The 8,549-nt window shown below is 38.0% G+C and overlaps 1 non-coding gene across 1 annotated transcript; it reads right to left on the bottom strand.

The window, feature by feature from the left end:
* Positions 1-8,218: 8,218 nt before the first annotated feature.
* LOC127740234 (small nucleolar RNA R71) lies at positions 8,219-8,322 on the bottom strand. The gene has a single exon (XR_008000915.1). It is a non-coding gene; the product is annotated as a small nucleolar RNA R71 (small nucleolar RNA).
* Between the last annotated feature and the right edge of the window lie 227 nt (positions 8,323-8,549).

Here is an 8,549-nt window from a genome sequence, read left to right as displayed (position 1 = left end):
AAGCCTTGGATCCTTTTTACCCTTGCCTTTTGGTTTTAAGGGCTATTGGCTTTTTCTACTTGCTTTTTCTTTTTCTTTTATATTTTTTTCGCAAGCTTTTGTTATTCACTGCTTTTTCTTACTTCAAGAATCAATTTTATGTTTTTTTAGATTATCAATAACATTTCTCTTGTTCATCATTCTTTCAAGAGCCAACAATTTTAACATTCATAAAATTCAATATCAAAAATATGCACTGTTCAAGCATTCATTCAGAAAACAAAAAGTATTGTCACCACATCAATATAATTAAATTAATTTCAAGGATGAATTCAAAACTCATGTACTTCTTATTCTTTTGTTTTTAGAACATTTTTTCATTTAAGAGAGGTGAAGGATTCATGGAGTTATTCATAGCTTTAAGACATAGACACTAGACAATAATGATCATGTAATAAAGACACAAAACATAGACAAACATGAAGTATGAAAATCGAAAAAAATAGAAAAATAGGAACAAAGAAGTTAAGGAATGGGTCCACCATAGTGATGGCGGCTTGTTCTTCCTCTTGAAGATCTAATGGTGCTCCTCTATGTCTCTTCCTTGCCTTTGTTGCTCTTCCCTCAAGGCTCTTTGATCTGCAATCTAATGCTCTACCATTGAACTATGGACCCTTGAGATGAACCTCTCCATCTCTCATGACTCAGATATGGAACCAACTGCCTTCCCTTTCCTCTTTCTAGAGGTTTCTCTAGCCTTAGGTGCCATAAATGGTTATGAAAAAACAAAAAGCAACGCTTTTTCCATACCAAACTTAAAAGGTTTGCTCGTCCTCGAGCAAAAGAAGAAAGAAGGGAGTAGAAGGAGAAGTGGAGGAGATGGAGGTGTGTGAATGGGTGGGTTTGGGAGGGGGATGGATTGAATTTGAATGGTGAGGTAGGTGAGGATCCTGTGGGGTCCATAGATCCTGAGGTGTCAAGGATTTCTCATTCCTACACCATTTAGGCGTGTAGAATGCCTTCTTCATGCAATCCTGGCATTTAACACCAGACTACTACTTGTTTCTGGCGTTAAACGCCAGCTTGCAGCCTGTTTCTGACGTTTAACACCAGCTTGATGCTTCTTTCTGGCGTTAAACGCCAGTCTGATGCTTCTTACTGGCGTTTAAACGCCAGTAAGCTTATCCTCCAGGGTGTGCTGTTTTTAATGCTGGTTTTGATTTTGCTTTAATTTTTGCAGTTATTTTTGTGACTTCACATGATCATCAACCTAAAGAAAACACAAAATAACAATGGAATTTTAACATAGATAGGTAAAATTGGGTTGCCTCCCAATAAGCGCTTCTTTATCGTCTTTAGCTAGACTATTACTGAGCTTTAATCCAGTCTCAGTCTTGAGCATTCTTGCTCAACATTGCCTTCAATATAATGCTTGACTCTTTGCCCATTAACAATGAACTTTTTGTCAGAGTCACTATCATGAAGCTCTACATATCCATATGGTGACACACCTGTAATCACATATGGTCCTCTCCACCGGAATTTTAATTTCCCGGGGAATAACCTAAGCCTAGAGTTGAATAGCAGAACTTTCTGCCCTGGCTCAAAGACTCTGGATGACAGCTTCTTATCATGCCATCTTTTTGCTTTCTCTTTGTAAACTTTTGCATTTTCGAAAGCATTGAGTCTGAATTCCTCTAACTCATTTAATTGGAGTAATCATTTAACTTGGCATAAAGGTTTAGGAATCTAGTTGCCCAGTAGGCCTTATGTTCCAGTTCCACTGGCAAGTGACAGGCTTTTCCATACACAAGCTGGTATGGAGAAGTCCTTATAGGAGTCTTGAATGCTGTTCTGCAAGCCCATAGAGCATCATCCAAGCTTCTTGGCCAATCCCTTCTATGGTTAATCACAGTCCATTCCAGGATTCTTTTAAGTTCTCTATTAGGGATTTTAGCTTGCCCATTTGTCTGTGGATGATATGGAGTTGCCACCCTATGGCTAACTCCATATCGAACCATAGTAGAGTAAAGCTGTTTATTGCAAAAATGAGTGCCCCCATCACTGATTAGTACTCTAGGGACACCAAATCTGCTGAAGATATGTTTCTGGATGAATTTCAGCACTATCTTAGTATCATTAGTGGGTGTTGCAATAGCCTCCACCCATTTGGATACATAATCCACTGCCACCAGAATATAAGTGTTTGAGTCTGATGGTGGGAAAAGCCCTATGAAGTCAATACCCCATACATCAAACAACTCAATCTCCAAGATCCCTTGTTGAGGCATGGCATAACCGTGAGGTAGATTGCCAGATCTTTGGCAACTGTCACAATTACATACAAACTCTCGGAAGTCTTTATAGAGAGTAGGCCAGTAGAAGCCACATTGGAGGACTCGTGTGGCTGTTCGCTCACTTCCAAAATATCCTCCATACTGTGATCCATGGCAATGCCAGAGGATCTTCTGCGCTTCTTCTTTAGGCACACATCTATGGATTATTTTATCTGCACATCTCTTGAAGAGATATGGTTTATCCCACAAATAGTACTTTGCATCCGAGATCAATTTCTTCGATTGCTGCCTACTGTACTCTTTGGGTATGAATCTTACAGCCTTATAGTTTGCAATATCTGCAAACCATGGTGTTTCCTGAATGGCAAAAAGTTGCTCATCCGGAAAGGTTTCAGAGATCTCATTAAAAGGGAGGGACATCCCTTCTACTGGTTCTATTCGGGACAAGTGATCTGCTACTTGGTTCTCTGTCCCTTTTCTGTCTCTTATTTCTATATCAAACTCTTGCATAAGCAACACCCATCTTATGAGCCTGGGTTTTGAATCCTGCTTTGTGAGCAGATATTTAAGAGCAGCATGATCAGTGTAAACAATCACTTTTGATCCTACTAAATAGGATCTGAACTTGTCAATGGCATAAACCACTGCAAGCAATTCCTTTCTGTGGTTGTATACTTATTCTACGCATCAGTTAGAACACGGCTGGCATAATAAATGACGTGCAGAAGCTTGTCATGCCTATGTCCCAACACTGCACCAATGGCATGATCATTGGCATCACACATTAATTCAAATGGTAATGTCCAGTCTGGTGCAGCGATGACTGGTGCTGTGACCAGCTTAGCTTTCAGAGTCTCAAATACCTGCAGACACTCTTTATCAATGATAAATGGCATGTCACCAGCTAGCAGATTACTCAGAGGTTTTGCAATTTTTGAAAAATCCTTTATAAACTTTTTGTAGAATCATGCATGCCTCAGAAAGCTTCTGATTGCCTTAAAATTGGCAGGTGGTGGTAATTTTCCAATTACCTCCATCTTAGCTTGATCCACCTCTATTCCTTTGTTCGAAATTTTGTGCCCAAGGACAATTCCTCCAGTCACCATAAAGTGACATTTTTCCCAGTTTAAAACTAGGTTAGTCTCTTGGCACCTTTTTAGAACGAGTGCCAGATGGTCAAGACAGGAACTGAATAAGTTTCCAAATACTGAGAATTCATCCATAAAGACTTCCAGAAAATTTTCCACCATATCAAAGAAAATAGAGAGCATGCATCTCTGAAAAGTTGCAGGTGTATTGCACAGGCCAAATGGCATCCTTCTGTATGCAAATACTCCAGATGGACATGTGAATGCTATTTTCTCTTGATCCTGGGGATCTACTGCAATCTGTTTGAAACCTGAATAGCCATCCAACATGACCTGCTAGTCTTTCTAGCATCTGGTCTATGAATGGTAAAGGAAAATGATCCTTTCTGGTGGCTGTATTGAGTCTTCTTAGTCAGTACACATGCGCCACCCTGTAATTGTTCTTGTAGGAACCAGTTCATTCTTTTTATTATGAACCACTGTCATGCCTCCCTTCTTAGGGACAACTTGGACAGGGCTTACACAGGGGCTATCAGAAATAGGATAAATGATCCCAGCCTCTAGTAATTTAGTGACCTCCTTCTGCACCACTTCCTTCATGGCTGGATTTAGCTGTCTTTGTGGTTGAACCACTGTCTTAGCATTATCCTCCAATAGGATCCTGTGCATGCATCTGGCTGGGCTAATGCCCTTAAGATCACTTATGGGCCACCCAAGAGCTGTTTTGTGTGTCCTTAGCACTTGAATTAGTGCTTCCTCTTCCTGTAGCTCTAAGGCAGAGCTTATGATTACAGGAAAAGTGTCACCTTCTCCCAAAAATACATATTTCAGGGATGGTGGCAATGGTTTGAGCTCGGGTTTAGGAGGTCTCTCCTCTTCTTGAGGGGTTTTCAGAGGTTCTATTATTCTCTCTGATTCCTCCAGATAAGGCTGAACATCTTTAAAGATATTCTATAGCTCTGACTCGAGACTCTCAGCCATATTGATCTCCTCTACTAGGGAGTCAATAACATCAATGCTCATGCAGTCATTTGATGTGTCTAGATGCTTCATTGCTTCAACAGCATTTAGCCTGAACTTATCCTCATTGACTCTCAGGGTCACTTCCCCTTTTTTGACTTCAATGAGGGTTCGTCCAGTTGCTAGGAAAGGTCTTCCTAGGATGAGAGTTGCACTCTTGTGCTCCTCCATCTCCAGCACTACAAAATTAGTAGGGAATGCAAATGGCCCAACTGTGACAATCACATCCTCAATCATGCCTGATGGGTATTTAATGGAGCCATCAGCAAGTTAAAGATAGATCCTGGTTGGTTTGACTTCTTCTGCCAAGCAAAGCTTTCTGATAGTGGATGCAGGTACAAGTGCCCTCTAATATGCATGGTATCATAAAGCTTCCAGGATCCTTAAGCTTCTCTGGTAAGCTTTTTCAGAATGACTGCACTGCATTCTTCAGTGAGGTAAACTTTTTCAGTTTCTCTCCAATCCTTCTTATGACTTAAGATATCTTTCATGAACTTAGCATAAGAGGGTATTTGCTCAAGTGCCTCTGCAAACAGAATCTTTATTTCAAGAGTTCTGAGATAGTCTGCAAAGTGGGCAAATTGCTTATCCTGTTCCGCTTGGCAGAGTTTCTGAGGATAAGGCATTTTGGCTTTGTATTTCTCAACCTTAGTAGCTGCATGTTTATTTCCTACAGAGGTGGTTGGAGAAGCCTTTTTAGAGGGGTTGCTATCAGCACTTGTATGTGTTTGATCCCTCACTGGCATTTGAATGCCAGGGTTGGAAGCAAGATTGGCGTTGGACGCCAACTCCTTACCTGTTTCTGGCGTTTGAACGCTAGAACGGAGCTTCCATTGGGTGTTTAACGCCAACTCCTTGCCTGTTTGTGGCGTTTGAACGCCAGAACTAAGCATGGGTTAGGCGTTTAACGCCAGCTCTTCAAGCGCCAGAATTATTCCTCTCTGGGCTCTTACTGTCCTCAGAGGGATTTTGGGTAGCAATTTATTCATTTCTTAGCTTCCTGCTGCTTTGAAGTGAGGCATTTAATGTTTTCCCACTTCTTAATTGAACTGCTTGGCACTCTTCTGTTATTTGTTTTGATAACTGCTGTTTTATTTGCTTCAACTGTACTTCCATATTCATATTAGCCATTCTTATGTCTTGTAGTATCTCCTTGAATTTAGCTAGCTGTTTTGTTAGAAAATCTAATTACTGATTGAATTCAGTAACTTGTTCTGTAGGACTGAGTTCAGCAGTTACTATTTTAGCCTCTTCTTTCATGGAAGACTCACTACTTAGGTACAGATGCTGATTTTTGGAAACTGTATCAATGAGCTATTGAGCTTCTTCAATTGTCTTTCTCATGTGTATAGATCCACCAGCTGAGTGGTCCAAAGACATCTGAGCTTTCTCTGTAAGCCCATAATAGAAGAAGTCTAACTGCACCCACTCTGAAAATATTTCAGAGGAGCATTTTCTTAGCATCTCTCTGTATCTCTCCCAGGCATCATAAAGAGATTCATTATCTCTTTGTTTAAATCCTTGGATGTTCAGCCTTAGCTGTGTCATCCGTTTTGGAGGGAAATATTGATTCAGGAATTTTTCTGACAGCTGTTTCCATGTCCTTATGCTAGCCTTATGTTGGTTATTTAACCACATCTTAGCTTGGTCTTTTACAGCAAATGGAAACAGTAATAATCTGTAGACATCCTGATCTACTTCCTTATCATGTACTGCGTCAGCAATTTGTAAAAACTGTGCCAGAAACTCTGTAGGTTCTTCATGTGGAAGACCGGAATACTGGCAACTTTGCTACACCATGATAATGAGCTGAGGATTCAACTCAAAACTACTCACTCCGATGGAGGGTATACAGATACTACTCCCATATGAAGCAGTAGTGGGGTTGCATATGACCCCAGAGTCCTTCTGGACTGTTTATTTCCACTTAGGTCCATGATGGAGAAAGGGAGATGTTGTGAATTGGAGATTCAGACCAAAGTCTTCGTGGTATAAGCTAGAAGCCATGGGCAGCATCCTTGATGTGTTCTTCATGATCTTCAAGTTGTTCTTGAGGATTTTCTTTGTTTGATCTTCATATTTTCTTGTTTTGTGTCTTTTGTTGTTTTTCATATGCATTTTTCATTTGTTAGTGTCTAAGCATTAAAAAGTTTTAAGTTTGGTATCTTGCATGTTTTCTTTTCTTGAAAATTTTTCAAAAATAAGTTCTTGATGTTCATCATGATTTTCAATGTGTTCTTGGTGTTCATCTTGGCATTCAAAGTGTTCTTGCATGCATTATGTGTTTTGATCTTGCATTTTCATGTTGAGTCATTTTTGTGTTTTTCTCTCTCATCATTAAAAATTCAAAAATAAAAAAAATATCTTTTCCTTATTTTCCTCACAATTTTCGAAATCTTTGGGTTGACTTAGTCCAAATTTTAAAATTAGTTGTTTCTTGTTAGTCAAGTCAAGATTTCAATTTTAAAAATCTTATCTTTTCAAAACTTTTTCAAAAATCAAATCTTTTTCATTTTTTTATTTTCGAAAATTCTTTAAAATTTATTTTCAAAATCTTTTTCTTAATTTTATCTTTTATTTTCGAAAATTATACTAACAATTAATGTGATTAATTCAAAAATTTCAAGTTTGTTGCTTTCTTGTTAAGATTCAAACTTTAAATTTTAGAATCATATCTTTTAGTTTCTTGTTAGTCAAGTAATCAATTTTAATTTTAAAAAAAAATCAAATCTTTTTAACTTCCTTTTCAAATCTTTTTCAAAATGAGTTTCAATCATATCTTTTTCAAAACCAATTTTAAAATCTTTTCTAAATTCTTATCTTTTCAAAATTGATTTTCAAATCTTTTTCAACTAACTAATTGACTTTTTGTTTGTTTTACTATTTCTTATCTTTTTCAAAACTACCTAACTAATTTTCTCTCTCTAATTTTCGAAAATTCCTCACCCTTTTTCAAAATTCTTTTTGATTAACTAATTATTTTAAATTTTAGTTTTAATTTTATTTCTCCTCTTATTTTTCGAATACTAACTAATTTTAAAATAAAAACAAAAATATTTTCCTTTTCCTTTTAATTAATTTTCGAAATTACTCACCTCTCTCATCTTCTTCTATTTATTTATTTATTTACTAACATTTCTCCTCATCTAAAAATTTGAACCCTCTCTTCTCCTCTATGTTCAAATTTTTCTCTTCTCCTTCTTCTATTCTTTTCTTTTTCTACTCACATAAAGGAATCTCTCTACTATGACATAGAGGATTCCTCTTCTTTTCTGTTCTTTTCTTTTTCATATGAGCAAGAGCAAGGACAAGGACATTCTTGTTGAAGCAGATCCTGAACCTGAAAGGACTCTAAGGAGGAAGCTAAGGGAAGCTAAAGCACAACCCTCTGGAGAGGACTTGACAGAAACATTCAAAAAAGAAGAAGACATGGCAGTCGAAAATAACAACAATGCCAACAATGCAAGAAAGATGCTTGGTGACTTCACTGCAACAAATTCCAACTTACATGGAATAAGCATCTCAATTCCTGCCATTGGAGCAAACAATTTTGAGCTAAAGCCTCAATTAGTTTCTCTGATGCAACAGAATTGCAAGTTTTATTGACTTCCATCAGAAGATCCTTTTCAGTTCTTAACTGAATTCTTGCAGATCTGTGATACTGTTAAGACCAATGGGGTTGATCCCGAGGTCTACAGGCTTATGCTTTTCCCTTTTGCTGTAAGAGACAGAGCTAGAGTATGGTTGGACTCTCAACCTAAAGATAGCCTGAACTCTTGGGATAAGATGGTCACGACTTTCTTAGCCAAGTTCTTTCCTCCTCAAAAGCTGAACAAGCTTAGAGTAGATGTTTAAACCTTTAGACAAAAAGAAGGTGAATCCCTCTATGAAGCTTGGGAAAGATACAAGCAACTGACCAAAAAGTGTCCTTCTGACATACTTTCAGAATGGACCATCCTGGATTTATTCTATGATGTTCTGTCTGAATTGTCTAAGATGTCATTGGACCATTCTATAGGTGGATCTATTCACCTAAAGAAAATGCCTGTAAAAGCTTAGGAACTCATTGACATGGTTGCAAATAACCAGTTCATGTACACTTCTGAAAGGAATCCTGTGAGTAATGGGACACCTCAAAGGAAGGGTGTCCTTGAAATTGATGCTC

The sequence above is a fragment of the Arachis duranensis genome, chromosome 6 (assembly GCF_000817695.3).
Source record: "Arachis duranensis cultivar V14167 chromosome 6, aradu.V14167.gnm2.J7QH, whole genome shotgun sequence".
Lineage (NCBI taxonomy): Eukaryota > Viridiplantae > Streptophyta > Magnoliopsida > Fabales > Fabaceae > Arachis > Arachis duranensis.
The sequence above is the reverse complement of the archived record's forward strand: the minus strand, read 5'-3'. Positions and strand labels throughout refer to the sequence as shown.